This window comes from Lissotriton helveticus, chromosome 6 (assembly GCF_964261635.1).
Source record: "Lissotriton helveticus chromosome 6, aLisHel1.1, whole genome shotgun sequence".
NCBI classification, from domain to species: domain Eukaryota; kingdom Metazoa; phylum Chordata; class Amphibia; order Caudata; family Salamandridae; genus Lissotriton; species Lissotriton helveticus.
Window position 1 is genome coordinate 1172565304 of NC_136067.1, and position 24883 is coordinate 1172590186.

Genomic DNA, 24883 nt, shown 5'->3' on the forward strand with positions numbered 1-24883 from the left:
GATATGGTAGAGGTATTATGGATGCGAAAGATACTGTCGCACAAGAAGTTGGAGACTTCTTTAAGGGTTTCCTGCCCTTTTGGGGTCCTATGGCTAATAGTAGGAATATTCGTCAGCTTACGAGAGTGGTTGAGGCCACTATAAATGAAACTGCAGGTGCCCTTAGTAATATTACTGCTGAGCTTCAAGCGGATCGCCTTATGACATTACAGAACCGCTTTGTTTTAGATATTATACTGGCAGATAGTGGTGGAGTATGTAAATTGATCGGATCTAGTTGCTGCGTTTTCATACCAGATAATGCCCAGACGGTCTACCAAGCCATCCAGAAGTTGCATAAGTCTGCTGAGTCTATACATGTAGACGAAGGGAACTGGTCGTTGATAGGATGGTTTTGGGAATTGCTGTCCAAATGGGGATGGAAGGTTCTGATGTTTTTTGGTATGGCTTTAGCAATCCTTTTCTCGTGTTGCTTATGCATCCAGTGTGGTCCCGCCATTTGTGGCCTTTGTGCTACGATCTGTGTGAGAAGACCCATCTCGAGAGAAGCGAAGGATAATAAGATGATGTTACAGCAGCACCTTGATGATCTGATGAGAATAGATATAGACCTGGATTCAGATTGACGTGAGTTTAGGTCATTGCCTCCGTAATGGCAAAAGGAGGGCCTGAGGTTCCGTGGTTTTTGGAACTGGACTCCATTTTGTTTTGCGTTGTTTGCGACTCCATTTTGTGTTGCCCTCCCGTATGCCATAGGGATAAATGAGCGAACGAAGTTGCATGGGCCTCGTTGTCCATGTAAGATTTAACGTGGGCCTTTTCGACTTGCGAGTGAACTGCAAGATGCTGACCCCTTCACCTGAAACTGACCCTTCCACGAAGCTAGTTTCTTTAGCAGATCTTGTCTGGAATTGCCAATCATTGTTCAGGATATCGTTAGCTTTTAGTTTCTTGCACATATCTTATCCTACTCTATATCTGAATTGCTCTTTTCTTTATGTCTTTCCATTACATGGGTAGTGCTTTCAATTATGGGTTTGTCCGGCTTTTGCTAATCGAATTTGGGACAATCCTAATAATTAACTTGTGGGTTGGTACGATGTAAAGTGAGCTCCTTGGAATGTAATAATGTATGTAAAATGTACTTGATTGGTCAGAATTTGCCGCAATGGGTGTGCATTTGTAATGGGCTGAAATTGAGCATAAAAGAAGATGTCTTGCTCTACGAAAATTGAGCAGTCTCCTGAGTTGTACACCGTGTTGTATTGCTTGGTTCACTGTTACTAGCTGCAGTTAATAAATTTGATCTCTGACGCCACCTAGAAGTATTCCGTGTCTCTGTTTGCCAGGACAGGAGAACTCGAAGACATCGGGCGTGTCCCTGACGCCGCCGGTTCTGAAAGACCCGGTTCTTCAAACAGCGGTATGCTTGTGCCAAGATTGCACAAGTGCGTCACTGTTCCACGCAGTAGTACTTTACCAACAGCAAGAAACAGAAGAGTCAGATGTGTTTGCAGTGTAGCATGAAAAGTAAAGTGAGCAATTACAATGAAATATGGTTATTTGCCTTTATTTGGACGACTAAATGTGTTAAACAAGCCCGTGAGGCCGTCGAGGCTTCCACTTTACTAAACGCTATCTTCAAAAGCATTTGCAATCAGTCTTGCATTTCAGAGAGTTTGAACTATTGGCTTTGCGAATGACAATATATTTTACCCACATGCCTTGGTTTGGAGTGGAGTGGATGTATATGGAGTGGAATTATGTGGGTTGTATTGGAATTATAGCCGTGGAATTGTGTGTGGTGGAAGTGTGTGGCATGGAGTGTATTTGTGTAGTGGAATTATGTGGCATGGTGTATAGATAGGGATGGTGAGAGCCGCACAGAATAGATAGGAAGCTAGAGAGGGATAGGTAGTTCGTCTTAATTCGGGGAAATCACTTAATTTCCCTGTGCCAACCATAACTAAATTTCTCTTTGTGTAATGTAACTGCTGAATCTGTAAAGCGCTGCAATATGTTGTGTGCAAGTACGGTGGTATATAAAACTGATTCCCGAAAAAATATATCATGGAGGGCTAGGAAACAGGCACTTATAAAACAGTGATATGTAATATGCTGTTGCCTCTAAAAGGCTTGTAGTGTTGGGGATGAAGCCATGAGTTTGGTAATAATAATTGTATTAAAATGTAATTGTTTCTAAGCTCTCAGTAGGCCTGAGGATGAAGCAAGCATTCATTAAGCAGTGGTATGTAAAAAATAAACACTGCTTTTGAACGGCGCCTGGACCGCGCCTGGACCGCGCCCAGTGCCAGGACCCCTGGCCCCCACCGACGGAAGCCGACCCGACGAACCTACAACGCCGCCGAACTCATCGCACTCAACACCGGCGCCATCCCGGGATGTCACCGTGCCACCCCGAAGCACACCCACGGACCCTTCAGCTGCCACGCCTGCAAGTTCACCTGCATCCGGACCAACCCCGCACCAACACCCGCCAAGCCTAACACCAGCAGCAACCACCTCAAGTGCATCCTGCTCAACACCCGCTCCGTCCACAGACACGCCATCGAACTCTGGAACCTCCTCGACACCACAGCCCCTGACATCGCCTTCCTCACGGAGACCTGGATGAACGCCTCCTCAGCGCCCGACATCGCCATCGCCATCCCAGAGGGCTACAAGATCACCCGGAGGGACCGCACCGCCAACCAGACGGGAGGAGGCATCGCCATCATCCACAGAGACACCATCCGCATCACGACCAACACCGACGACACCCTAACCACCGCCGAACACCTGCACTTCCAGATCCACACCGACCCGAAGACCACCCTCAGAGGCACCCTGATCTACCGACCCCCGGGACCACGCACACGATTCAGCGAGGACATCGCCGACTTCATCAGCCCGCATGCCCTCCCCTCCGCCGACTACATCCTCCTGGGGGACCTCAACTTCCACCGGGAGAACAACAGCGACCGCAACACCATCACCCTGCTCGACAACCTCGCCAACCTCGGACTCAAGCAGCTGGTGTCCACCCCACCCACCTCGCCGGACACACACTCGGCGCCGTCTTCTCATCCAGCAAAGACATCGCCTTCAGCCACGCAACAGGACTCCACTGGACGGACCACAGCTGCGTCCACTTCACCTTCAAAAGAACGACGATCCACCACCACCAGCAACAGGTTGCCCGAAGAAGCTGGAACAAGATCACAGCCGACCAGCTCACCGCCTCCCTGAGCCAGCACCCTCCGGCCGGCTCAGCGAACCCCAGCCAGGCCGCCGACAACCTCACGAAGTGGATCAGCAACTGCGCGGACGAACTCGCCCCTCTGAGGACCCCGCCCAGCAGACCTGGCAGCAGAAAAACCCCATGGTTCACCGACGAACTCAAGAGCTCCAAGAAGAACTGCCGAGCCCTCGAGAAAGTATGGAGAAGGGAACCAACAACGGACAACATGACCACCCTCAAGCTCGCCACCCGGAAACACCACCAACTGATCCGCGCCACCAAGAAAAACACATACAAGGACCGGCTGGACAACAACGCACACAACTGCAAGGAACTCTTCAACATCGTGAAAGAGCTCTCCAACCCCAACGCCGGAAACAACGACATCACCCCGTCGCAAGACCTCTGCAACTCCCTCGCGTCCTACTTCCACAACAAGATCACGGACATACACAACAGCTTCAGCACCCAACCAACGCACGCCACAACCGCAGCAACTCCACCCACCACCACCCTCCGCGCCTGGACTCCGATCAGCACCGAAGACACCATCCGCACAATGAACTCCGTCCACTCCGGATCTCAGACTGACCCCTGCCCTCACCACATCTTCAACAAGGCCGACGCTGTCATCGCACCCCACCTGCGGGACATTATCAACACCTCCTTCGACACCGCCACCTTCCCGGAGAGCTGGAAGCACGCAGAACTCAGCGCTCTTCTCAAGAAACCTACAGCGGACCCCACCGAACTCAAGAATTACCGTCCCATCTCGCTCCTCCCGTTCCCGGCCAAAGTCATCGAAAAGACTGTCAACAAACAGCTGGCCGCCTTCCTCGAGACGAATGGATCCCTCGACCCCTCACAGTCTGGCTTCCGAGCCAACCACAGCACCGAGACAGCCCTCATCGCGGCCACCGATGACATCCGAACCCTGATGGACAACGGAGAAACAGCGGCCCTCATCCTCCTGGACCTCTCCGCGGCTTTCGACACTGTCTGCCACCGCACCCTAGTGCAGCGCCTCGGCAACATCGGAATCCAGGAGAAGGCACTGGAATGGATCACCTCCTTCCTCGACGGAAGAACACAGAGAGTCCGCCTACCACCGTACAAGTCAGAGGCCACCGAAGTCATCTGCAGCGTCCCTCAAGGATCCTCGTTGAGTCCCACCCTCTTCAACGTCTACATGAGCCCCCTCGCGGCCATCGCACGCCAACACAACCTCAACATAATCTCCTACGCCGACGACACCCAGCTGATCCTCTCCCTGACCAACGACCCCGCCGCCGCCAGAGCCAACCTGCACGAAGGGATGAGAGATGTAGCCGAGTGGATGACGACCAGCCGCCTGAAACTGAACTCAGACAAGACGGAGGTCCTCATCCTGGGCTCCTCGCCCTCCGCCTGGGACGACTCCTGGTGGCACCCCGCCCTGGGCACCGCACCCAAACCGACGGACCACGCACGCAACCTGGGCTTCATCCTGGACTCCTCCCTCTCCATGACCAGACAAGTCAACGCCGTCTCCTCGTCATGCTTCAACATCCTACGCATGCTACGGAAGATCTTCTGGTGGATCCCCACCGAGACCAGGAAGACTGTCACCCAGGCCCTCGTCACTAGCCGACTGGACTACGGCAACGCCCTCTACGCTGGAACCACCGCCAAGCTCCAGAAGAGACTCCAGCGGATCCAGAACGCCTCAGCCAGACTCATCCTCGACATCCCACGAAACAGCCACATCTCCGGACATCTGAGAGACCTGCACTGGCTCCCCGTCAACAAAAGAATCACCTTCCGTCTCCTCACCCACGCACACAAAGCCCTACACGACCAAGGCCCGAGCTACCTCAACAATCGAATCAACTTCTACACTCCCAAGCGCCACCTCAGATCAACCAGCCACGCCCTCGCCGCCGTCCCCCGCGTCCGAAGAGCGACAACAGGAGGAAGGTCCTTCTCCTACCTGGCCGCCAAGACCTGGAACTCCCTCCCGACCGACCTGCGCCTGACCCAAGACCACCTCGCCTTCAGGAAGAAGCTCAAGACCTGGCTGTTCGAGCAGTAACGGCACCCCCCCCCCCTCCTAGCGCCTTGAGACCCTACGGGTGAGTAGTGCGCTCTATAAATGTCTTGATTGATTGATTGATTGAACGGCCAATAGGGCTGGGGAAGTAAAACATAAAGCGTCTTGTTCTGAAAGGCTACTAGGGCTGGGGTATTAAATCATACTGCGACTAGCAAGGGCCAGTCAAGCGAGTAAAAATTAGTAAACTGTAAGCGGAATAGTGCTTCTGTCCATTATAAATATGAATTCGCTACTACGTACTGGACAGTGGGGCTGGGGAAGTGAAAAAAGCATGGTTTTTCAAGTTCTGGTAAAGCGTGCGAAACACACTCACTGGTTTTTGTAAGTGGAATGTTTCTTCTGAAGGGCAGAGAAAAAGGAACATAGTGTGCGGGACACCAATAAACCAGCACATAAAATATATAAAACCCATGTAAACACAATGATATAGGTGCCAGTGTGTGTCTGTAATATTAAAAGCAATGTGGGCTTAGGAATAAAAAACGCAGCACGACACGCGCACGGAGTCCCAGCTGTCAACATGACAACAACAATAGAAGGTGAGGCATGCTGATGCATAAGCCGGATAAGCAAGAAACAAAGCCACCACTTACATAAGAGTAAAAACTGTGCCTTTAGCTGGATGGTTGAGCTAGGTAAAAAATAGTAATTTTCAAAGCTGTTACATATAAATATCTGCAGCTTCTAATTAGGGTTGAGGATGAAACTATTTGAGCTATATTTAGATCCTAAATTTGCATTTAAGGAATCTCATTTTGGGATTCCTTAAATGCAAGAGCAATTTAAGGAATCGCTATTTAGAGATTCCTTAAATTGCGATTTCTGCATTTGGTTTGATGCATCCCAAATGCAAAAATACCGGGAGCAAACGGCCAGATTCTGAGAATCTGCCTGTTTGCTCCCGGTATTTTCTTTGATGCATCTGCCTGATAATCTCTTGCTAATCATAAATGTGTGTGTGATTGTGTAATGTCCTTAAACAACAAGAGAGAGAGGGTGTTTGAAATATATGAAGGAGCACTCTTGGTCCCCCTACAAAATATAGTCAAAACAACAGAAGAGTGCACTTTTCTTGCGAGAAGAGCAAGCTGGAAGAATTCACAATAGATTCTTTAGAAAGCCCTCACTCACCAACCTAGTTGGTGACGTGCTTCATCATCGGGCCCCATCAGGAAGTTCTAATACCACCCCCCCCCCCGGTGTGCTTCGGCACCAGAATTACTGCGGAACTGGTTATTTTTTGTGCAAGTGAAATGTGAAGTGTGTTCAAAGTGTCATGGTTGTGTCCGAAAAAAAATTTATTCGTCGGCCAACCCAGCACCGTTAAAAGTCGAAGTGAGCAATATGTAAGTTGGATAGATGGTCCAGCTATGTCTCACTGTGCGCGGTCAACATGTTTCTACCTATCTGGATGCAAATAGCTAGGCATTCAATCAGGACCAATGTAAAGACCCCGGTGGTATGAGCGCGCAAAAGCTCACTCTAACTTGGAGGTTAAGTATGAAAAAACAGGAAACAATTCAGCAATTAAAACCTGCTGTGGGTGGGGTACCTGAATCTTTTCGGGACCCAGGAGTTACATATAGCGTGATCACTAATCACACCAGGGGTCTTGGGAGGGGTTGATGGGTAATAGGCACACCGCCAGCAAAGCCAAGCACCCGCTCGGTACCTGGTCGGACCCTCAGTAACCGGACCCCGTGCAGAATACCTAAAGCAGTTAAATATTTTGTGTGCGAAAGTGTGGTATATAAAACTGCTTCAAAAAAATCTAATATATGCAGCGCCAGGTACAACACAGGCAGAAGTTATAAGCAATGGTGAGAAATTCACTGCAAGTCTTTCATTTTAATACTGAAAGCAATTTGGTTTTAGAAATAAAAAATGTAGTACAACATGCACACCGAGACCCAGCTGTGGCGTCTTGGGCCCTAGGCCCACATGCTGGGTAAAGGACCACACAGACACAGTACTATGATACTGACACTGGCCTAGGGCCCGTGCCTTCCGGAATCTTTTATTTGCAGGGTCACCTGACTGGTGATGGCTGTGATGGGTGGTTGTTCTCAGTGGATACAATAGGAAGCTGAACACTGGAATGTGTCCAGCAGGACACTACATCTCTCCCAAACTTTTATGAAAATAAACAAACAAAAGTCCAACCTATGAAGAAAAATAAACAACAATACACAGCACCAATGAGTCTCTTCAAGCCATCTGCTGGGTGGTGCTGGAGCTCTGTACCACCCGGTTAGGAAGCTATGGTCCGCCTTGGCGATGAAGTTCAGATCGACCTGGTCTTGCGGTGTTGGAGTCTATTTACAAAGTTCAAATAGCGGTGCATCTAGAGTGGTGGTGGAGTCCACTTTGGAGATGTTCTTGCAGTTGCTCAAGTTCAGGTGGACTGTCAACCTGCAGATACGGAAGACGACCTTGGTGGATGAGGGCATTCCTTGGAGGCGATCATGCTTTCCAGTTCCCAATATCCGAGCAGCTTCAGACTTCCCTCTCCTTCCGGGCTGCCATGGGACCGTGTGGACTGTGCGGTATCATGTAGGCAACGCAAAGGTGTCGCTGAGGAACTGCCAACAGGACCACAGCCAAATCACTCATGTAGCCACAAAGGGTGGTGTCTCAGTCTGTGAGCTCTCGCCGTCAGGACTCATGTTCTATGTCTTCCACAGATGGTCATTGGGTGACCAGTCTCCATCTGCGACCTACGTGCTTCCCGGTGCCTGTCATGGAGCTTCTGCCAAAGCATCTCTCTGATTCGGATTCCCCTCTCACAGGAAATCCGTGAGGCCCTTGCCCCTGGATTGCCACATAACGGTGTGGGCTGTGCTGGCCTTTCATAGGCCGCGCGGAGGGGTCGCAGCAGAACTGCTAACCGGACCACAGCCAAGCCTCGTGTAACCCCAAGGGTGGATAGTCCAATGGTCGGTATGCTCTTCTTCGGCAGGCTTCAGGTGTATGGGGGCACACAGACGGTTACTGGGTGTCTAACTTGTTGATCCCCCGATGTTTTGATCATTTGGATCGACTATGGTGATGTGATGTTCCTTAGATGTTCTTGGGTGATGATGATGCACCTGGATGATGTACACAATAATTTTCTTTCACTTGAGCAACAGGCGGTGATCTCTTGCATTAGGTAACCTCATGGAGTGAAGAGGACTGGAGGGACTTCGTGGCCACTTAGGGTTGTCTTCTGGCAGGTGTACTTGCTAGATATGGTGTCGTTGATGCCAAGCAACTGGTGACAGGTGAGTAGACAGGCGCACTGTGAAGCTTGGGGCCTGGACACAGATCGCGCTTGCTGGCAGCTTACAGTTGGTCCTCCCGAGAAGCTGTTTCCAGAGACGTCCCCGCAGCCCGGTGGTTGGCTTGTGCTGATGAACACCTTCTCCAGTGCTGGCATGAGTTCTCTGTCATGCCGCTCTTCTCCTTTTTAACCTCTTGTGCACCTGTGGTGGGTGTTTGCCCTGTGGCATCGTGCCACTCTCCTTTCCTCCTTTGCGGAGTGGCGTCCTGCCACACTTTTCTCCTCCTTCCAACCAGGTTCCTCACTCGGATGTGGCATCCTGCCACCTGTCTAAAGTTTGCAGAACATGGACATCTCGCTGGTCGTATCCAGTTCTTAGGACTGGCTTCACTTGCTGTGGACCTGTGGTAGGCCTGTCCAGTAGCTAGCACATGCTTCTTCTCCTTAAGGACCTCTTGCAGGCCCCTTCCCCTCCTTAGAGGTTTTCGCAGTGCTCCTCTACCAGGATGTCAGATTGCGTCTTTGCTAAAGAGTGTGGTGCTTGCGCCACGAGGATGCGCCGTTGTGACACTTGATCCTGTCTCTATTCAGGCATGCTTGACGGGGTCAGCCACTTCGAGTGACGTGCTCCTTGCTTGCTGTGTGAATGTGGCATCCGGCCACGTGTCGCCTGTTGCTGGAGCACATGTTGATCTGGTGGTTGGCCACGAGGAGTATTCAACCCTCCTCTTGCCTGTCTTGGGTCACTGGCAACTCCGTCTAGAGGCAGTGTGGGGGAAGACACTGCTTTCTTTGGCCCGATGCGGGGCTTATCCAGCATTGCTTCCTTTCTGGGAGAGGTCTCACTCTTCTGGGCGCTTGACCATGTGGTCAAACTTCTGATTGCATGCATCGGCGTACCTCAGATTTCAGGTTCTTGGTTCTTCTTCAGGGCATCCTCTTCTGGCACTTGGCGTATTTGCTCTTCTTTCTTGCGGCGGAGGCTGTTTATAACCAGGGGCATGTGGTGTAGTTTCCTCACTTGTGGTGCTGTCAACAACCAGAGGTACTTGCGGGCGCAAAGCACAAGTTTTCCATTTTACCCTTTGTGGGCTGGCTACTTTGAGCTTTTCATGCTTGGGTTTATCTTGGCAGCTCTTAAGCCTTAGTGCTTCATTTCTCTCGTACCGCACTTGCGCACTGCCCATCTGTCCCCACGTCTTACTAAGGAAAAGTTTTTTTATTTTTTTATTCTCCGAACCTGGCAGTCCTTTCCCTGGCTGGGCAGCATTAGGTCTCTTGTGGCTCTCTGAAGTGTACCTGGTCCTTCTCCCCTCGAGCAAACAGATGGACAACAGGGGGGGGTGGTACTCTATTAGCCAGTCTCTCGCTTTTCCTTGTGATAGGGTAGCCTTCACAGTGCTGCTGGCAGTTTCCTTCTAGGGTGTTCCCTTTAAGCTGGTGCAGTAACCACCAGTGGTCATTAGGTATCAGTGCGACCCTATTCATAGGCCCCGGCAGCTTTCCTGGCACTGCGGGCCTAGTAGTGTGTGAGGGCACTGAGCAGGAAGGTGCTGAGGCTGGAGATGCAGGCTGATCTGGGCAGATGCAGTCCTTTTCCTCCCAGGATGTGGCACCCATTCTCCTTTCTTCTGGACTAGTGGCGATGGCACCTCACCACCTGGGTGCACATGGCATCTGGCAGCCGGTTTGGGTGTTGGTGTACACGACAGCGTGCATCACGACCGGCCATTGGGCAGCAGGATACCATATGCTGGGGGCACTGCAAGCTGATTCTTGGTGTGTGGGCCAGACTTTGTAGAGGTGGTGAATTACACCAGTCTCCTTACTTTCCTTCACATTTAGAGCCAATTGCGGTGCAGCAAGATGCTGGAGACACAGATGCAGGGGCACAACATGACGGTGCCGTAAGGCGGCTCTTGTCATGCACGCTTTTCGGCTAGGTGGCTTTTCTTTCATGAGCGTCGTATATGCTGCATCATTCCCAAGAAGGTCACTCGGCAGGGTGCTGTATGCTCGGTTGCAGCTAGGTGGTGCTGAGCACTTTCTAAGATCGTGGCATACAGGAAGTTCCGGTTCCTAGCTGCAGGTGTTGTATAGAAAAGGCACTGTGGGGGCAATGCCACAAGCTATGGCCAGACAGTGCTGCAACCACTGTTTCTCTCTGTCCCGCAGGTCCTTTCTCCCATGGCAGTCTTCTTCCTGCTAGTAGTGGCCATGCTGTCCCGCGGGCACTATAAAGAAAAACATGGAGCCCTCTTCTGCAGGATGAGCTGTTGGAGGCCAGTCAAGGAAAGTGCTCCTCTCCACTGACGCAGATGTGGCAGGCAGGGAGGTTGCGCATCATGCAGGCTTGTAATGCGGCTTGTACAAGGAGTAACTCGCAGGCTGCGAGGTTTGCATTCACCTAGCTGTGCGTGCCTGTAGTTACCGATATATTTTTATGGATAATCGGGTCGATTATGACAGTTGCCCACTACCACCTCAGTATATTTTGTGATAACATAGTGCTATGTAGGTCTGTGTAACACAAATTAGTTATAAAGTAGGGCTTGACGATGTCCTTTCTGCTTCCAACTTTATCTTGCTTAATGGCAGGGCTTGCCTATTGGCTTTGGCATGATCCTATGCCTTCTTGCATACTAATGTTGCTCTTTTGCGGGAACTGAGGCCTATGCTTAAGCAACTCCATCTTCTGAGCTGTCGCCATCTTCTGAGCATTATTAGGTGAGAGGCTATGTTTTACTTTCCAGTTGTTGTTCACCCTTCCTAAACCACCGAGGACCGGTTCTTGTAGGAGGAATGTGCTCACTCTATGCCGAAGTCATAACAAACGCCTGGCCAGCCGAAGGTGTGACCTTGGTACGAAGTGGTACAGAAATCTGATGGGAAAGGAGGCGAGGCATGCTAGAAGCTTGAACTAATGCTTCCATCTTGTACTAAAGGAGGGGTCCGGTAGTCCATCACTGGTAGTCTGGTATGCAGATTTTCTGGCAGGTTCCGTGATACATCACACTGCAGACCTGCAGCTGTGATTGTGGAGCAGACAATCCTGGTTAGACCAGAGAGCCGGGCCCCCTCTGGAAAACAAGATGTGTAAGAATCTGGTGAGGTGTTCCACTAATCTTTATATTCTAACTGACCCTGCCTAACTATTCTTTTTATTTTTAGGTTTCATATATTTATATACATATGAGTTTTTTATGTGTTTTACTAATTGCATTTTAGCAATTGGTTAGGTATTGGTGTGATGAAGGTCTATCATGACATATTAGTTATTTCTTTCTTTTGTCATTCTATCAATGTGTAATAAAGAAACCCCAGAGCATATTATTATTTGTCTGTGTTCCTTGGGATGGGAGGTCAGGGCCTTTCTAATCCAAGAGCTGTCGCACCAGAAGGATGGTAAGTTTCCCTTCCTGCAGGTAATTGTAGAAGGTGAGTTATTCCACTCTCATTCAGGGAAGTATAAATTCTAATTATTCTACCCCAGGCATTGTTAGGAGGAGCGTGCGTTGCTGCTATTCCGAATCCTCACATATGGGGAGGTGTGCGAAGCCCTGCTGTGACAGGTATTGTGATTCCCGAATCCTCTCGGAGGTGGAGAGGTGTGCGTTGTGATTTCCGAATCCTCTCGTATGGGGAGGTGTGCGAAGCTCTGCTGTGACAGGTATTGTGATTTCCGAATCCTCTTGTATGGGGAGGTGTATGAAGCCCTGCTGTGACAGGTATTGTGATTTCCGAATCCTCTTGTATGGGGAGGTGTGTGAAGCCCTGCTGTGACAGGTATTGTAATTTCCGAACCCTCTCGGAGTTGGAGAGGTGTGCGTTGTGATTACTTAGGAGCTCCTCAGCAATTGCCATATATCTTTAGTTTGTTGTCAGTGTTATCACTTTCTTAGGTAGGTATTGTGGAGTGTGGTGTCTTTCTGGGTCCTGAGAAAGAGTTGTGGTACGTTGTGCCCTGGTGATTGGCAGAAATAACAGAATTATCAGGTCATTACATCTTGGCGTCTGACTCACAGGATCGAACGGGTGGAGTGTAAGGGGATTGCCTTACATCTTGGCGTTGTGACTCGCAGGATCGAAGAGGTGGATTATAGGGGAAAAGGTGGATTATGTTTTCTAAGAAAACAAAGGTTGACTCTAAAGTGTCAATGGAAAATCCCGGCTGGGAATCGACTCTGTATGGAGTGCTGGCCCATGAATGGACTAATGCTGCTGGTTTGAATGAAAACTGGAATGCGTGTCTGTTTGAAGCCGAACCGGCTCAGGTGGTTTCATGTTTGTAAAAAGTGGCGGTAAAAAAAGGAGAAGAGCCAAATATATTAGGACTGAGAGGATGGGTTTTGTTAAATGCTTACAGAATAATACATGAGAAATATTTGAAATTGCAGCATGAGTGTAAAGAGCTGGAAGAGCAGTTTGTTTAAGTAAAGAATGCTGCTACGCTGTTATGATGTCAGAATAAATTATTGTCAGACAAGATAGAGACTTATCAGACTGTAGCGGAAAGGGTTGCAGTGCGCATTACGAAGTATAACTACCGAAATAGACGAGGGAGAATTAATAAAAGAAAGGTGCATTTAGTCATTGCAGAGGCAGGGCTTGATTGGGACCCCGAAAAGTGGGATGGAAATATTTGGGATTCTTCAGAGTTTTCAGGCTCAGGTGAGGAGGAGGACAGGAAAGCAGAGCCTATTAAGACCAAGAACGAAAATAAATCAGAAGAGCGTAGAGAGGTGCATGCGCAGCCGATACATCGGGGAAAATTGCAGGGTGGTCCACAGCATCCCCAAGGAATAGCTTTGGATAGCTTGGAAGATTTTACACAACAAGAAATTAAAGATATTTTGGACAGGTTTCGGCAGAAACCTGGCGAGAACTTGCTTACATGGATGGTCTGCATCTATGATTTGGGTGCTGCAGGTGTGATGTTAGTCCAGGGAGATGCAGTGAAATTTTGTACGATAAGCACAGACCCGACAATTCAGGAACATTTTAGAAACTATGGGCTTAATGACCAAATTAGCCTGTTAAAACTGGCTGCGGCTGGATGCAGTCATAAATATCCGACTGAATCAGACTGGCCAATGAATGAGAAACCTTGGTATATGTTAAAGACGCGTCACAGAGATTGAAGGAAGAGGTGATGAAAACTGCTATTTTCCTAGACTCTGCACATAGATTAATGGAAGGATTACTTAATACTTCTGTAAGAAATAAAATCATTTGTACAGCTCCTCCTGCTTATAAGCAGGTAATGAGGACACTGTTAATAAATCAGACAGGAAACACATTGGCTCAAGTAATTGAAGCGGTTCGCGAACTGGGTGAACTGGGAGAATGGATGAGAACGGAGAGACCATCCAGACCTGAGGCCCGTACAGATAATAACAAATTGACTAGACGGGACATGTTTTGGGCTCTAGTAAAAGATGAGTTGAACAAAGAGGAAATAGATGGGGAACCAACTCAGAAGTTATGGAATATGTTTCGAAGAAGGGGGTTAGATAGGAAAGAGGGGAGCAGAAGGGTCAGTAAACAAGATCATGAGTGGAGATATTCAGATGAAAGCGGTGATGAACCATATATAGGAAGACGGCAGGAATCTCCAAAATACAGAGCACGACATGAGAGAGAAGAGTCTCCAAAAAGTAGAACACGTCATGAGATGGAAGAATCTCAAAAATACAGAATACGACATGAGAGGGAAGAGTCTGTAGATCGCAGAATTAGAAATGAAAGAGATAGATCTCCAGAACTGAGAATGAGAAATGAGCGAGAGAGATCCCCTGATTGGAGATTTCAAAGTGATAGGAATATGAGAAACTCATTTTATGAAGAAAGAGTGTATGAGGAAGATGCACTCCCTAAACGATACGAAAGTCTTTACCCTGATTTGTCTTGGGCACAAGACAGAAACAAAAATGACTAGGAAATAGGTCAAGCTCCAGTACAGAATTGGGCTCGCAAAGATTATAGACCATATGTAGATATAGAGATTTTCTGGAAACATCGTAATATACAACGGGCCTGAGCCCTAGTAGATACAGGAGCGGAGGCCACTTTGATGTATGGAAATCCCAAGAAATTCAGAGGACAGTATTTTACAATTACAGGGCTAGGCAGTAAGGAGACCCCAGCAGTATAAACAAACCTTGAATTAAAAATAGGAAGATTGCCAAAAAGAGAATACAGTGTGCTAGTGGTGCCCCTTTCTGAATATATTATTGGAATTGACATTTTAAAAGAGATGACGTTGTGTTTGGATGACGGGTATTATCAGTTTGGAACAAAACGTTATATTTCAGCTAACGTAGTGAGAGTGGGTCGTCTGAAAATTCCCCCTGTAACGGTGCCTCAGGCGACTAAAGTGATTTTAGGAAACAATACAGAATTCCTGGTGGGCATGATGAGATCAGTGCTACTATTCAAGACTTGATGGATGCAGGCGTTGTGATTCCGATTACTTCTGCATGGAACAATCCCATATGGCCGGTGCGCAAAAGTGATAACTCATGGCGCATGACAGTTGATTATCGCGAATTGAACAAGCATACACCGTCTTTGACTGTTGCTGTCCCTGACATTGTTACTTTAATTGAAAAAGTTCAGAAACATCCAGGGACTTGGTACGTGACTATTGATATTGCTAATGCTTTTTTTCCATTCCTATTTCCCCCGAATGTCAGGAACAATTTAGTTTTTCATGGGGTAGCAGACAAATGACATTTCGAAGTCTGCCCCAAGGCTATTTACATAGTCCGACAATATGTCACCGGCTGGTGGCAGAACATTTAGATGAGGTATCGACAATTTCTGGTGTGCAACCTTGTCATTATATTGATGATATATTGATACAAGGAGAAACACAGGAGCAAGTTCAGACACTGTTAGACCAAATTGTATCTCATTTACAAAGTAAAGGAAGGGAGATTACTCCAGATAAATTACAGGGTCCAGCACAGAGTGTGAATTTTTTAAGTATTCAGTGGCATCAAGGTAATCGAGAGGTGGTCCCACAAGAAGGCCAGAAAATTCAAAAATTCGCAGTACCCCGAAATAGGAAGGAGACTCAATGTTTCATTGGTTTGTTCGGATTTTGTAGCCAGCACATTCCCCATCTAAGTCAGATTCTGGCTCCTTTGTACAAAGTCACGTGAAAGAAAAATACGTTTGAGTGGAGTGAGCCGCAACAGACTGCGCTTGAGTTGGCCAAAGAGGCTATCCATCATGCTTTGGATTTTTGGCCGGTGCGAGATGGTGATGTTGAATTAAATGTGACTGTTCAGGGTCCATATGCAAATTGGAGTTTAGGGCAAAAACAAGGTGTGAAAAAAGTACCCCATGGATTTTGGACTAAGAAGTTGCCTGACGCTGGTGAGCGTTATACACCTTTTGAGAAACAGCTACTTGCATGTTATTGGGCTTTAGTAGACACCGAACAATTAACTTTGGGACATGATGTTAACTTGAGACCTGAAATTCCGATTATGCAATGGGTTATGAGCTCCCCTACAACCCATAGAATTGGACATGCACAAGAGGCTAGTGTGGTCAAGTGGAAGTGGTATATACAGGACAGAGCTCGAGTGGGTCCTAAGGGCATCGCGATGTTGCATGAGCAGGTGGCGCAGGCGCCAGCAGAGGAGACTGATGTGGAACACAACGTACCTATAGTACAGGAATCCCCTGTTAAGTGGGGTAAGCCGTTTAGCGATCTCTCCGTGGAGGAGAGGAAGCATGCATGGTTTACGGATGGTTCAGCCAGGTATGTTGGAACAAAGAGACAATGGAAGGCGGTGTCCTATAACCCCACTACTCAGAAATTAATAAATACAACTGGTGAAGGAAAGAGCAGCCAATTTGCTGAACTTTATGCTTTCTATCAAGTTTTGAAACAGGAATTGCCAGGAACTTGCCATATTTATACTGATTCTTGGTCAACTGTAATTGGTTTGACAACTTGGCTTCCCACATGGTATGAGCATAATTGGCACATAAACACAAAAGAACTATGGGGAAAAGAAATGTAGGATATGCTTCCTCAAAGTACTGTAACTGTTTTTCATATTGATGCTCATGCTACTGTTAACTCACTTGATAGATTGTTTAACCTTATTGCAGACAGACGAAAATGCAAAAATCTCTGAGGCAGAGGTGGAAAAGCAGGATTCTGACCTGGTTGGATGGGCGAGGTGGGCACATCAAAAATGTGGACATTTTGGAGAAAAGATCACTAGCAGGTGGGCAGCAGATAGAGGGATATATTTTCCACATGATATTCTTAAAACAGTAATTTTACAATGCCCCATTTGTCAGCATTGCCGACAACAAGAGGTACCGCAAATAGTCAGAGGTCAGTTACATCGAGGTAAGTCACCAGCACAAATTTGGCAGATAGATTACATAGGTCCCTTACCATTGTGCAAAGGTTGCAAATATGTATGCACAGTTATAGATACGTATTCAGGATATTTGATTGCATCCCCTTATAAACGTGCTACTCAGATGAATACAATTAAAACTCTAGATTTGCTCACGCTTTACTATGGCCGTCTATTACAAATTCAGTCGGATAATACCTCACATTTTAAAGGGAGAATGGTACAAGAATACTGTGCTCAACATAATATTGAGTGGATTTTACATATTCCTTATTACCCACAGGCTGCAGGTTTAATTGAGCGAATGAATGGCCTTTTGAAAGACCAGCTGAGAAAATTGTCAGATGGTTCATTACGTAACTGGAAAGATCATTTGATGGATGCTTTACAGATTTTGAATAATTGTCCTTTAAATAATGCTGAGACTTCCATTATGCGAATGTTGTCCCCTTCTGTAAACGTGCAACCCCATACAGCAGTGGCTACCATTGTCGATTGGGAAATTACTCCTGGAGCCCTGGCTCCACACAGAGCAACCCCTAAAGCTGCTGGTTTAGACTTGCATACATTAAAACAACATGTGTTAAAACAAAGAGACATTGCCCTCATTGACACTGGAATTGGTGTCCAAATACCAGTAGGGCACTTTGGTCTCATTGCCCCACGATCTGGACTAGCGCTAAAAGGCATCCAAGTGATGGGTGGTGTGATTGATTCTGACTATCAAGGAGAACTTAAGGTCATCTTGTTGAACAGTGGTGAGCTGGACTTAATAGTCCAGTCTGGAGATCGAGTTGCCCAATTGATTATAATGCCAGTTTTCGGTGATGTGGTGACAAAGGGGACTGCCCCAACCCTCCTAACTGTACGTGGAGAAGGAGGTTTTGGCTCAACTGATAAAAATCCAGGAGCCAGAGTGTGGGTTCAGTCGCCCAATCACCCCCCTGAACCGGCTGAAATAATAGCCACGGGCAATGACAATACAGTATTGGTCATGAAACCTGGACAGGAAAAGTGGGACTGTGTCCCGGCTGATAAATGTTATCTTCGAAAATGAATACTACTTGTTTTTTACTCCTTTTCATTAGATTACTGTATGGATTGTCGCTGCGGGATGTGTCGTCGATGGACTCCTTTCGGCATGGTACGCATGGGGCCGAAATGGGCAAGGGAGATTCCGAGACGGAACAATCGTCCGAGAACGCAGAATGAACTCGATTCTGACCAGTGAGCTGAATGTTTGGGAGACTCTTGCACGTAAAGTGCTGAACAATTCCCATTTCTTTATGACAAACATGAGTAGTGTTCCCGACATTTTGTCGACGTGTTTGGTTTCAATTCCAACCCCGACTGCTGTTCTAATTAATTAATTCAACGTTACAGATCTCAATAACGGTGTCAACAGTGAGGCTGTGAGAAGTGACTTATCGGTTCATGATTATTGTGCATCATGCACAGTGTTACCTATTTTAAACGCACCTCAGACTTTCACCGTCACTACTTACAACATCACGGAGGGTGATGTTTGCTATAATTTCACGTGTGGCCCACGACTAATTGGTAAATGTGTGCAGACCAAATTGGAAAATATTTCCGCACTCTCCCAGCATGTGCGGATGTTATGCCACAATCGTACACCCAACGTGTGCTCTTCAGTTCGTAACTCTATGACTTGTAGACAGGTTACCCTTTACTTTAGTTATTATTATAAAGTCCTGCTACCAACTGGATGGCTCTTTTCATGTGGTAATATTTCATGGTCCTTTATTCCAGCAAACATTTCTGATGGAACATGTGGTTTGACGCGACTTAGTTTAATGATGTTTTCTTTATTTCCATCCATGCATACTCGAACTGTACGTGAGGCGCCCCCATTGAATGAACATTGTGAATCTGATTTGCATTTACTTTCTAATACGGAATATGTCAGTCTAGCTGCTTCGATTGTCGGTATTCCTGGATTATCAATTTACAATTCCAGAGCCATTGGCAGACTAGCTTGTCTTATGGTCAAATCTATCAATCACACTTCTACTGCTTTATCTGAATTTTTGTTAGATGCACAAGGTGAACGCCGAGCTATTTTGTAAAATAGAGCAGCTATTGACTATTTGCTGCTGAAGCATGATCATGGGTGCTCGGACTTTAAGGGTCTTTGTTGTTTTAATTTGTCTGATCTCTAGATCTATTCAATCCATATTGATGCTTTGCACAACCTATCTTTGGAGATTAGACAACATTTGGATCAAGGGTGGTTTGATTGGCTTTTTGGGTGGCTGCCCGACTTCCATTTGCTTCGTTCTATCTTGGGTGGTGTACTTCTAGTTTTTTGTTTTTTGATCACCATTTGCTGTTGTGTTCAATGTATACCATGTATAACATGTATGTTTTGGCCAAATGTTATGTCCAGATCTGTTAGTGATGTTTTCCATTACTCTGCTACTGATGTACATTCTGTTTGATGTTTATATGCGTTCGGTGGTATTGGACAACGGTCGAGGGTGGAATGTAGTGACCGATATATTTTTATGGATAATCGGGTCGATTATGACCGTTGCCCACTACCACCTCAGTATATTTTGTGATAATATAGTGCTATGTAGGCCTGTGTAACACGAATTAGTTCTAAAGTTGGGCTTGACGATGTACTTTCTGCTTCCAACTATATCTTGCTTAATGGCAGGGCTTGCCTATTGGCTTTGGCATGATCTTCTGCCTTCTTGCATACTAATTTAGCTCTTTTGCTGGAACTGAGGCCTATGATTAAGCAACTCCAACTTCTGAGCTGTCGCCATCTTCTGAGCCTTATTAGGTGAGAGGCTATGTTTTACTTTCCAGTTGTTGTTCACTCTTCCTAAACCAGAGAGGACCAGTTCTTGTCGGAGGAATGTGCTCACTCTATTCTAAAGTCATAACAGACGCCTGGCCAGCCGAAGCTGTGACCTTGGTACTAAGTGGTACAGGAATCTGATGGGAAAGGAGGCGAGGCTTGCTAAAAGCTTCGACTAACGCTTCCATCTTGTACTAAAGGAGGGGTTTGAGCTCTGATAAGTGGTAGTCTGGTTGTCCATCACTGGTAGTCTGGTATGCTGATTTTCTGGCAGGTTCCATGATACATCACATTGCAGACGTGCAGCTGTGATTGTGGAGCAGAGAATCCTGGTTTGACCGGAGAGACGGGCCCCTTCTGGAAAACAAGATGTGTAAGAATCTGGTGAGGTGTTTCGCTAATCTTTATATTCTAACTGACCCTTCCTAACTATTCCTTTTATTTTTAGGTTTCATATTTTTATATACATATGAGTTTTATATGTGTTTTACTAATTGCATTTTAGCAATTGCTTAGGTATTGGTGTGATGAAGGTCTATCCTGACATTTTAGTTATTTCTTTCTTTTGTCATTCTATCAATGTGTAATAAAGAAACCCCAGAGCATATTATTATTTGTCTGTGTTCCTTGGGATGGGAGGTCAGGACCTTTCTGATCCAAGTGCTGTCGCACCAGAAGGATGGTAAGTTTCCCTTCCTGCAGGTAATTGTAGAAGGAGAGTTATTCCGCTCTCATCCTGGGAAGTATAAATTCGAATTTTCTACCCCAGGCATTGTTAGGAGGAGTGTGCGTTCCTGCTATTCCGAATCCTCTCGTATGGGGAGGTGTGCGAAGCCCTGCTGTGACAGGTATTGTGATTTCCGAATCCTCTCGTATGGTGAGGTGTGCGAAGCCCTGCTGTGACAGGTATTGTGATTTCCGAATCCTCTCGTATGGGGAGGTGTGCGAAGAACTGCTGTGACAGGTATTTTGATTTCCGAATCCTCTCGGAGGTGGAGAGGTGTGCGTTGTGATTACTTATGAGCTCCTCAGCAATTGCCATTTATCTTTAGTTTGTTGTCAGTGTTATCCCTATCTTAGGTAGGTATTGTGGAGAGTGGTGTCTTTCTGGGTCCTGAGAAAGAGGTGTGGTACGTAGTGCCCTGGTGATTGGCAGAAATAACAGAATTACCAGGTCATTACAGTGCCCTGCTCCCTTGTCTCTTCACTGGAACCACTGAGCTCATAGGCCCCTGCAGCAAACAGCTTTACTGCGGAAAGGCACAACACGAGCTCAGCTGTGGGGACTGCCAGGAAGACGTGTGGATGAATCAGGACGAGGGAGTTCCTCAGAGCTGGGGAAGTACGCTGATTTATCCCAGGCCTCAATTAGAAGACCACAAGCAAGGATTCACGCCACGCAACACCTTCATTGCTCCTTGAGGTTCCCAATGTATCCACTACGAACCGCTCTGAGGGTTGTATGGCATTACAACGCGGGCTTTTACCACGCGTGCCATTACAACGCTGTCTTTACAACGCAAGTCGTTACAACGACTTGCGCTGTAAGCGCTGGATAGTGGAATAGTTTAATTTTCTATTCCAACTCCAGCCCACGTTACAGTAGGGAAGGTGTTGGAATAGAAAATTTAACTATTCCCTATCCAACAGCGCAAGTTGTTGTAACTACCTGTGTTGTAATAGCAGCGTTGTAATGGTAGCGCGTGGTAATACCCGCGTTGTAAAGGCTGTTCCCCGCTCTGGGGAATCCTCTTGTCCTAATTCATCCACAGGCCTTCGCGGCAGTCCCCACAGCTCCCCTATCAACCAAGGTAGGACTTGGCTCTTGACCTGACGGTAATTCACCGCCCTCACGCACTTGCTCCCTTGTGACGCTTCGTTCTCGTTGCCTCAAGACTATTGCTCCCCGTTGTTCGGAATTCTCCTTGCTCACACTTCTTGTCCTGATGATGATCTCCAACAAATTAGATAAAACGCCGTCGACTTCTTTCCACAACCAAAACTCCCTCTTTATATTGAATTATTTGGAGTTTTGCTCTATGTTGTCAATGTGATGTATTTTTAATGACACCATCCACCCACGTCAGGCACCTTTACTATTCGTGTGAGCACCTGGACTACCCCTTGGAATTACGTGATTCTCCATTTATGTCATTAATAAATGTGAGATCACTTCAACCTTGTGTCCCTTCATATATTGCGCAGCAAAGTACTTATAAATTATTTTTGTTGCCCATCTGATTTATGAATATCTTAGTTAAGTAAAGCCTAAGGCTACCACAGGACCTTGTTGTCCTTTCTAGTACCATTGTTCGCTCCTACTATATATATTACCCCAGGTCTAACTATTGGGGTCCCCTTGTTCTCTTTAAATAAAATAGAAGGACAGCCTTCACGTGCAAAAACGTCTTTAAAAAAACTTTATAACAACACAAGTGGTGGCTTGTGAGACAAACTTCACCTCAGGCCACTTAGAGTGATAATCAACTAACACCAATGCAAAACGTGAATTTTCAGGTAGGATGTTAAAAGGGCTAGATATGTCAAATGCAATTTTTTGCCAAGGTTCTTTTGGCCATTCAACCATCTTCAATGGAGGAATATTAACCTTTAACATTTTTTTGCCTGAAACACATATTTCACATTCTCTTACAGTGTGATCAATAAACTTGTCCATACCAGACCACCAGAAAAGTTCCTAATTAACAGTTTCATGGAAAAAATTCCTGGATGTGTCTTGTGTGCAACTTTAAGAATAACATTTTGCATTCCTTTTGAAGGTACATATTTGCTACCTTTAAAAAGTAAGTCACCTTCAAACTCCAATTTGTCTGCTAAGTTGCATAATGGTAACAACTCAGGTATGACCTCATGTTTCTTTGGCCATCCTTCAGTTACAATTTTTTGTATGTCTTCCCAATCATTATAGTTGCGCAGACACTCTTCCCACATACTCTCAGTGATATCATTGAACTGCACTGGGACAATGTCATTAATGTTAACCACAAAATCGGACTCCTTGACCACGCTCACTCTATTGTTAACACACAGAACCATGGTAAAAAAAAATCTGCTGGTACATTTTTCTTCCCGAGTACATATTCTGTTTTAAAATTGTACTCTTGGAGCCTAGATGCCATCCTGGCAATCCTTGCTATGGAATTCCATCCTCCACCAAAAGAGAGAATGTTAACTAATGGTTCATTGTCAGTTCTTAAGGTGAATTTGCTGCCCCACACATACAACCAGTAATGTTCAATAGCCCAGGCACACGCCAGTAATTATCTCTCAATTGCTGCATACTTTCGCTCAGTATCATTGAGTTTCCTTGATGCAAACGCCACATTTCACTCCTCTTTTCCACTTTTTTGTGATAACACTCCTCCTATCCCGTAATAAACTGGCATCTACCGTGATGCCACATACAAAATGGCTTCAATGTTGGAGCACTCACTATTTCTACTTTGATATCCTCTAACACTTTCTGTTGTTCACTATTCCACACATACAATGTATTTTTCCTTAATAATTTCCTTAAAGGCTCCATATTTGTAGCAAAATTCTCTACAAATTTGCTATAATACTCGCACATGCCAGCAAAACGTAATAATTGTTCTTTTGTTGATGGGTCCTGGAGCGTTCAATATTTAAACAATTTCCGGCACTCTTCACACGTTGGTGACGAGTACTAGCCATTCCCAGCTGCTTCACTCAGCACTAGGTTAGATTCCTCCGAGGCATCGACCTCCCACCGGGACATCAAGCCTCCCGGCCACACTTGATGCTCCCGCAGAGGTTGTACTCCTTCCTCAACAGATTCTGTCTCTTTCCCCTCCTGGTTCTCCACGCCGGAGCCGGTCTACCAGGTACCCCGTCCAACTTGCCTATCCAGCTCTGTTTTCTAAAGGCAACCCGGTCCTGAAGACGATCCTGACTAACAAGGATCAAAAGGTCGTCGACTCCTCAGCTCATTAAATGGCGCATCCCCCAATTTGGCTCAACTGAATCATTCATTCTAAACAGACAAACTTTTGCATTGGTATTTGAGCCATGCCTTTGCTTTGATTCACTGTATATATTCTCACACTTGCACACCATGCGCCGTTCATTGCCACTTGCGTCGCCACCCGTATGTCACTGTCACATACCATGCACCAAGTCCAATTCGGGTTGTTCTGTTATTTATTTTTGTTCAATGCTGCTACAACTGCGTTTCTTCCCTGGTTTTCTAATTATATGATGCCATGAGCACATTCCAAAATGTATCGAGTCTCCTTGTTTCTGTCCACGTAATGCTTTTTGCATGCATATGTAATTATCTATACAATAAGACCAGTTGGGATATTGTTTGTTTACTCTAATTACCTACCCTGATCCCAACATGGTTATGGGTCATACTCCTGTAGTTATCTACAGGAGCTTTCAATATTTTTAGGAACTACTCTACCCCCTGACAAAGTATGTCCTAAATATTTGACAGATTTCTTGTATAATTTGCATTTGTGTGCCTTAAGTGTGAGCCCATGTTTTTCTAAACTCATACAAACTTTATTCATATGTTTAGCATGTTCTTTTTCATCCTTCGAGAAAATTAAAATGTCATGTTGGAAACATTTAACGTATTGGTCAATGTCTCTGAAAATTTGAAACATTACTCTGTGAAATACTGATGCGGCTGACGCCAAACCAAAAAGCATTCTAGTATATTGATACAAACCTTGGGGGGGGTGTGAATGCCGTCAGATCTTTTTAATCTTCCGTAACTTTGATCTGATGATATGCAGATCTTAAGTCTAATGTGGAAAAGATCTTTGCACCTTCCAGCATAGATACCACCTCATTTATATTTGGATGAGGGTGACAATCTATGATAATATTAAAATTTAACGCTCTTAAGTGAACACATACTCTCAATTTTTGATCTGTCTTGCGCACTAAAACAATGGGGGAAACCCATTTGGAGGATTCAATTTCCTCAATTATTCCTTCACTTTCTAGTTCCTTGAGCATATCTCTTAATTCTTCTCTCACATTGAGTGGTACCCCCCACAGCTTTTGTTTAACAGGA

General features: G+C 46.3%; 1 protein-coding gene across 1 annotated transcript in view; it reads right to left on the reverse strand.

The window, feature by feature from the left end:
* The window catches only part of LOC144762633 (uncharacterized), a 676873-nt gene that overhangs the window by 147580 nt on the left and 504410 nt on the right, over window positions 1-24883 (reverse strand). The gene's annotated exons all lie outside the window — the stretch shown is intronic.